Genomic DNA, 7,240 nt, shown 5'->3' on the forward strand with positions numbered 1-7,240 from the left:
TTTTTTTAATAACTGTCTCTACTCTGTTAAGCGACTTTGAGCTCGGGAAAAGCGCTATACAAATTCAATTTATTATTAGATAAATGTCTAAAAAAAGGGACAGAAATGTCAAATTTTGTGTCAATTTTTCAAATTTGACCCTTTAAAAAATGTCTATATTGTCAAATTAGTCAAAAATAATTCATAATTTCTGCTTTTTTAACTCAAATATTAGGTTTATGTCTAAAAAAGGGACAGAAATGTCAATTTCTGGTCACTTTTTCAAATTTGACACTTTAAAAAATGTCCATATTGGAAATATGGCTTTCTTTTGAACCAAATTACCCAAAAAATGGATTCCTTACCACGCTCTTTGCAAATAAAATTGATCACTTTCATCCCTTTGATCTTAACGCTAAGTAAAAAAAAAATCATAATTTCTGCTTTTTTAACTCAAATATTAGGTATAATTTTACAAAAGGGACAGAAATGTCACATTTTCGTCTGTTTTGACTCGGGAGGACAACACACAACTCTGCATTCAGAAGAACTCGAGTGAAGACAATGCCCTCTTCTGAAGAGTCCGTCATGCTTTTTTAATCCTTCATGTCCTCCTTGGCTACTAGTAACTGCGCAGGGAGGAAGGGTGCACGCGATCACAGAAGGCTTGTATCATGTGGATGCGCAGGCAGTGTTGTTGTCATTACTTGGAATTCCTCATGGAGGAGACACAAACTACACACTGTAGCAAACTGTGGGAGTACTTAGTGTTTTTTTTAAAATACTTATACATAGTGTGCAATACACATTTGTCCCATTTGATGTGACTGTTGGTCTTCCACTTTGGTCCAGATGAAGAGATCCAGGGGGTTCAGGATGAGGTTTTTGCATGACTATAGCAACATCTCGTAGAAATACATAGAGACAGACCTAAGGCAGCAGCGGTGCAATGTGCGAGCATGAAGCCCGAGTTGAGCCCTCCGTCCTGGACCAGGAAGGCGGGCAGGTCGCTTAGGGCCGGGTTTACCAGCCTCTCAATCCTCCTCTCGCTGATGCAGGCCAGCTCGTGGACACCTATGGCCAGGTAGTCCAGGGCCTGAAACCCAAAAGTCACACTCAATGCCCCCAAAGAAATCCATAGACAACAGAAGAATGACAAGCAGGGGCGGGGCTAGCAAGCCCATCTTGAAATATGATCGCCCCCCACCACCCAACCATTTATTTTGTTCTATCCAATATTTCCAAGCAGATTTCCTATGCTATATTCTGATTAGAATGACCCCCATCGTTTCCAGTTTTTAAAATGTGAGGATGTTTCTGTATTGAGTACTTTACTTTATAAACTTTAAGTTCATTTACTTTCATTTACTTTTACTAAAGTCATGTTTTCAATGCGGATTTTAACATACTAGAATGTATTTTTACAGTGTGGTATTAGTGCTTTCACTGAAGTAAGGATGAAGGATTTGTTGTATAATGACTTTTTGTTTTTTGGTAGGAAGCTGTACCAAGGGAGATCTGGGATCTTGAGCGAGAACCCATGGGTGCTGCAGGGGCTCTGACATATACAGCAACTGTAAGTCGCTTTGGATAAAAGACATGTTAGGTAATGTGTTGATATACTGCTTGTAAGAGGACAGGAAGTCTAAGACAGGGGACAGGAGACCAGGACAGGGGGACAACACAAAGCCCTGAGGCACTCCGGTGTTTAAGATACATGTATGTCATCAACCCAATCACAGACCAGGAGGAGACGGAGACATAGAATAGGAAAAAGGACAATACATGAAGCAGAGATGGTGTTAGATAGCTAAGTGGGACTTTACCTTTGCTGGATATTCTCCATGGAAATTCCCGTTGGACATGACCTCTCCGGTTTCTGCAAAGACCAGCTTTAGGGGATTTAAGGGTTCATAAATTGGATTTGGGGTCCCCAGTGAAAAGGGTAGTGCTTTGGGTTCCAGGGGGTCCCCAGTGAAAAAGGTAGTGCTTTTGGTTCCAGGGGGTCCCCAGTGAAAAGGGTAGTGCTTTTGGTTCCAGGGGGTCCCCAGTGAAAAAGGTTGTGCTTTTGGTTCCAGGGGTCCCCAGTGAAAAAGGGAGTGATTTGGGTTCCAGGGGTCCCCAGTGAAAAGGGTAGTGCTTTTGGTTCCAGGGGTTCCCAGTGAAAAAGGGAGTGATTTGGGTTCCAGGGGGTCCCCAGTGAAAAGGGTAGTAATTTTGGACATGGGTTTCATACACTTTCTGCAATAAAATTGGCCTGACATCACATATCAAGGTCCAAATCCTATCAGATGGGACAAAATCTTATCAAATGGGGGTCCATTGTCTAATTTGCATACTTTAGGGGTATACAATTTGGAATTCATAGCCTTAAGTGGCAAAAGCAGTCCCCCTTTTCTATGTACTTCTGTTTTTGTACAGACTGAACAAACTAAATGTGTTAATTAGGGAGTTTTAAGTAGATTTTGTCACTAATGGTAAGAGCCGTGCTAGCTGTTCCCCCGTTTCCAGTCGTTATGCTAAGCTAACCGGCTGCCGGCTCTAGCGTCAGATCGGCAAATGTCACAAAATGACACAAAATACCAATGGCGGGCCATTTCTATTGCATAGCAATATATGGGACTATAACTAACAATCGTTTTCATTGTTGATGATTTTGCAGGAAATTTTGTCAAATATTGAAATTTAGTATTTTGCAAATAAAATATCCGAAAATAGTGAAAGGTTCCCGCTATGATGTCTGTGTGGGAGATACCGGTCCCACGGTCACGCATTCGCTTGATGGCCTAGCCTACTCCTGGTTGCTTGGCAACAGTACGCAGGAACGCTCTGGTGCTACCTTCAAGCACGGCTTACAAGTCAAAATAACAATGTTTTGGGGGTTGTCCGTTGCACTGTTCAACTCCGTGGAAATCACCTTGTGGACAAAGGCAATTGTGTCATGAACCACTCCGTGAACCTGCAACAAGCAGACACACAGACACATTAAAGTACTCTCTCTCTCTCTCTCTCTCTCTCTCTCTCTCTCTCTCTCTCTCTCTCTCTCTCTCTCTCTCTCTCTCTCTCTCTCTCTCTCTCTCTCGCCATCTTTGTGCATTGATGTCCCATTTAAGCATGTTGTTGTCTCTGTAAACTACAGAGTGTGACCTAGGCCTACTCTATCTGTAAAGTGTCCTGAGATCATGTATGTTAGGATTTGACACTATAAATAGATATGAATTGAATGAATACACACACACACACACACACAGTACCTGGGGGATACAGCGCAGGGTGTAGGCATCCTGAACCCGACCGCATGCTCTATGACTCTCTACAGGAAGAACAAGAAAGAGATGTTTTAACATTTATTAGTTGCGCGTTTTTGTGGATTTGCTGTTTTGTTGGACTGGGATTTTGGATGATGAGGGGCCGCTGCGATGCGGGTTCTACCTGAGATCTGAGACGGGAAGACGTCCGAGTCCAAGAGAGAGCGAAGCCTCGCGGCCACCTCCGTCTGACCGGGGTGAGGTCTCACCGCGTGGATGGCTGCAACACAACAGTAAGGTTCATTTCAATCGTGTGATCCGTAGTTTTTTAGGGGGGTGCTGTTGGTACCTGATCCGTCGAGGGCATGTGCAGATGATAATCCTGATACACGAGGATTTACCAGGGATTCACGGCACTGCACCATCTGGTCCACAGTAGCGGTCTGGTGTTAGCCTCCAGCGGGAAGCTAACAACGCTAGTGTAGCTAACAGCTAATTCGGCTAACTGCTAGCTGACAGCTTGATTCAGCCTAAAATAACGTTACTCAAGCTCAACAGCGGGAAAAGCAGCCTACAGCTAAATTAAGACTTCACAGTAATAATAAACACAAGTATTGATTGATTAGCCGAATTAGCTGTTAGCTAAAGTAACGTTAGCTTTCCGGTGGAGGCGAATGGACTTTCTTTAACTGTCTATGGGAACAGATCGTGCAGTGCGTTCATCATGACATCATCATGACATCATCTTGCACATGCGCAGAACGGACCGTGCAGGAGGGACGGATCGTGTACTGACAGATGCTAAAAGACACAGTTGCATTGTATCAGTGTGCCTGAGAAAAGTAGATTGCCATATTGATTAGTTGGCCTTTAAATGTAGTGGCATGAATTGAGTCCCCTGAATGTTTATTGTCTAAAAGGGCAGCTACCCCACCTTAAAGGAGCAGTCCGGTCCATTTCAACATGTAGCTGTGCTACTTTTAAAGGTGGAGGTCTGTCAGTAGAGAGAAAAATTAAACCAATCGGTGCTGCCTACACCGAGTTATCCTCCTGCTAACGTTAGCACCCAACAGGCTTCAATGGGGCAAGTTATACATGTGTGTAACTAGTAACTTAAGTAACTAGTGACTAAAGGAACTAGTAACTAAAGCTGTCAGATGGATGTAGTGGAGTAACTAAAGTAACTAGTAACTGAAGGAACTAGTAATTAAAGCTGTCAGATGAATGTAGTGGAGTAACTAAAGTAAATAGTAACTTAAGCTGTCAGATGGATGTAGTGGAGTAACTAAAGTAACTACTGACTAAGGTAACTAGTAACTATGTAACTAGTGACTAAATTAACTAGTAATTAAAGCTGTCAGATGAATGTAGTGGAGTAACTAAAATAACTAGTGACTAAAGTAACTAGTAACTAAAGCCGTCAGATGAATGTAGTGGAGTAACTAAAGTAACTTGTAACTAAAGTAACTAGTAATTAAAGCTGTCAGATGGATGTAGTGGAGTAACTAAAGTAACTAGTAACTAAAGTAACTAGTAACTAAAGCCGTCAGATGAACGTAGTGGAGTAACTAAAGTAACTAGTAACTAGAAACTAAAGCTATCAGATAGATGTAGTGGAGTAACTAAAGTAACTAGTAACTATAGTAACTAGTAACTAAAGCTGTCAGATAGATGTAGTTGTGTCATGGAAAGAATAGTACAGTACAAGTACAAGTACCTCAAATGTGTACTTAAATACAGTATTTGAGTAAATGTACTTAGTTACATTCCACCATGTTTAATAAAATGAATAAAAGGTACCGCTGTGGAAGGCCTTGGCAGAGCCTTTCAAAATAAAATAAATTAAATGTCTTGTCTAGGTACCGCTGTGGAAGGCCTTTGCGGAGCCTTTCAAAATAAAATGAATGAAATGGGTTTTCTAGGTACCGCTGTGGAAGGCCTTGGCAGAGCCTTTCAAAATAAAATGAATAAAAGGTCTTGTCTAGGTACCGCTGTGGAAGGCCTTTGAGGAGCCTTTCAAAATAAAATGAATGAAATGTCTTGTCTAGGTCCCGCTGTGGAAGGCCTTTGCGGAGCCTTTCAAAATAAAATGAATAAAAGGTCTTGTCTAGGTACCGCTGTGGAAGGCCTTTGAGGAGCCTTTCAAAATAAAATGAATGAAATGTCTTGTCTAGGTACCGCGGTGGAAGGCCTTTGCGGAGCCTTTCAAAATAAAATGAATGAAATGTTTTGTCTAGGTACCACTGTGGAAGGCCTTGGCGGAGCCTTTCAAAATAAAATTAATGGAATGTCTTGTGTAGGTACCGCTGCGGCAGGCCTTTGCGGAGCCTTTCAAAATAAAATGAATGAAATGTGTTTTCGAGGTACCCCTGTGGAAGGCCTTGGCGGAGCCTTTCAAAATAAAATTAATGAAATGTCTTGTCTAGATACCGCTGTGGAAGGCCTTGGCGGAGCCTTTCAAAATAAAATGAATGAAATGTGTTTTCGAGGTACCCCTGTGGAAGGCCTTGGCGGAGCCTTTCAAAATAAAATTAAGGAAATGTCTTGTCTAGGTACCGCCGGGGAAGGCCTTGGCGGAGCCTTTCAAAATAAAATGAATGAAATATGTTTTCGAGGTACCCCTGTGCAAGGCCTTGGCGGAGCCTTTCAAAATAAAATGAATGAAATGTGTTGTCTAAGTACCACTGTGGAAGGCCTTGGCGGAGCCTTTCAGGACCTCCACACTGAGGGCGGCGATGACGTCAGCTTGCCGGGCCACGCCCAGAGCTCGCTCCACAGCCTCGGCCCCCAAAGACGATATCAGCTGAGTCCCGTAGATCAGAGCGATGCCCTAGTGAAAAAAAATCTATCTAATTTTTTTCACATGTGCGGCTTTTTGGATGGTCGCTTGGATGGGTGAATAGGTACTTGTATATATTAGCTTGCCAGCATATCCTCTAGCTATCTTATCAGCATGCTAGCATATCAGGATCCTAGCATGTGAGCTTGCTAGCATGTGAGATTAATAGCAATTTTGCTTCAGGGCATATCAGCATGCTAGCATATCAGCATGCTAGCATATTAGCATGCTAGCATGTGAGCTTGCTAGCGTGTGAGCTTGCTAGCATTTCAGCTTGCGGGCATATCAGCATGCTAGCATATCAGCATGCTAGCATGTGAGCTTGCTAGCATTTCAGCCTGCTGGCATATCAGCATGCTAGCATATCTGCTTGATAGTTTATCAGCATGCTAGTATATCAGCATGCTAGCACATCTGCTTGATAGCATATCAGCATGCTAGCCTAGCTGCTTGCTAGTATATCAGCATGCTAGCACATCTGCTTGATAGCATATCAGCATGCTAGCATAGTTGCTTGCTAGTATATCATTATGCTAGCATATTAGCTTGCTAGTGTTAGCTTGACTACCCCCTGTCGGTCACTGGAGCCTTGCCTTGTAGGTCATAATTGTAATAAACAGTAGTTTTACCTTATAAATAATAATATAATATAACATAATAATATAATATCAGTACCTCCTTTGCTTTCAGAACAAGAGGTTTGAGCCCATGGCCTTCCAGCACCTGGAAAAAATGACATGTACACAGATAGGTAAATAGCAGTCTATACAGCTGTGATAACTCACCAAAAAAATAACTCGCCAGGTTGCAAAAAAAAAATCAACAACAATTTAGTTACTGTGTATCTTCCTCTATATCTTTAAGCTAATGGTTACAATATATAAATTCTTATTAGAAAAATAGCTTGGCTTTTCATAGTGTGGAACGCACAGCCCTGGCATCAGCCCAGCCGCTCTGGCGGGACCACATCCTGCCCTCCCCCATCAGGCCCAGGGTGAGGTGGGCCAGGGGGGCCAGGTCTCCACTTGCTCCCACGGTGCCCTTTTCATTTTTCAGGGACCCAGGGCAAACAGGATGCTGGAACATAAACACACACATTAGGGGACCACTAAGGTCTATATAAAGAGACTTCAGATACAGTATTAGGGACCACTAAGGTCTATATAGAGAGACT

The 7,240-nt window shown here is 42.6% G+C and overlaps 1 pseudogene; it reads right to left on the reverse strand.

Moving 5' to 3' along the window:
* Positions 1-7,240, reverse strand: part of LOC117939971 — an 11,993-nt pseudogene that overhangs the window by 3,736 nt on the left and 1,017 nt on the right.

This window comes from Etheostoma cragini, unplaced genomic scaffold (genome assembly GCF_013103735.1).
Source record: "Etheostoma cragini isolate CJK2018 unplaced genomic scaffold, CSU_Ecrag_1.0 ScbMSFa_1523, whole genome shotgun sequence".
Lineage (NCBI taxonomy): Eukaryota > Metazoa > Chordata > Actinopteri > Perciformes > Percidae > Etheostoma > Etheostoma cragini.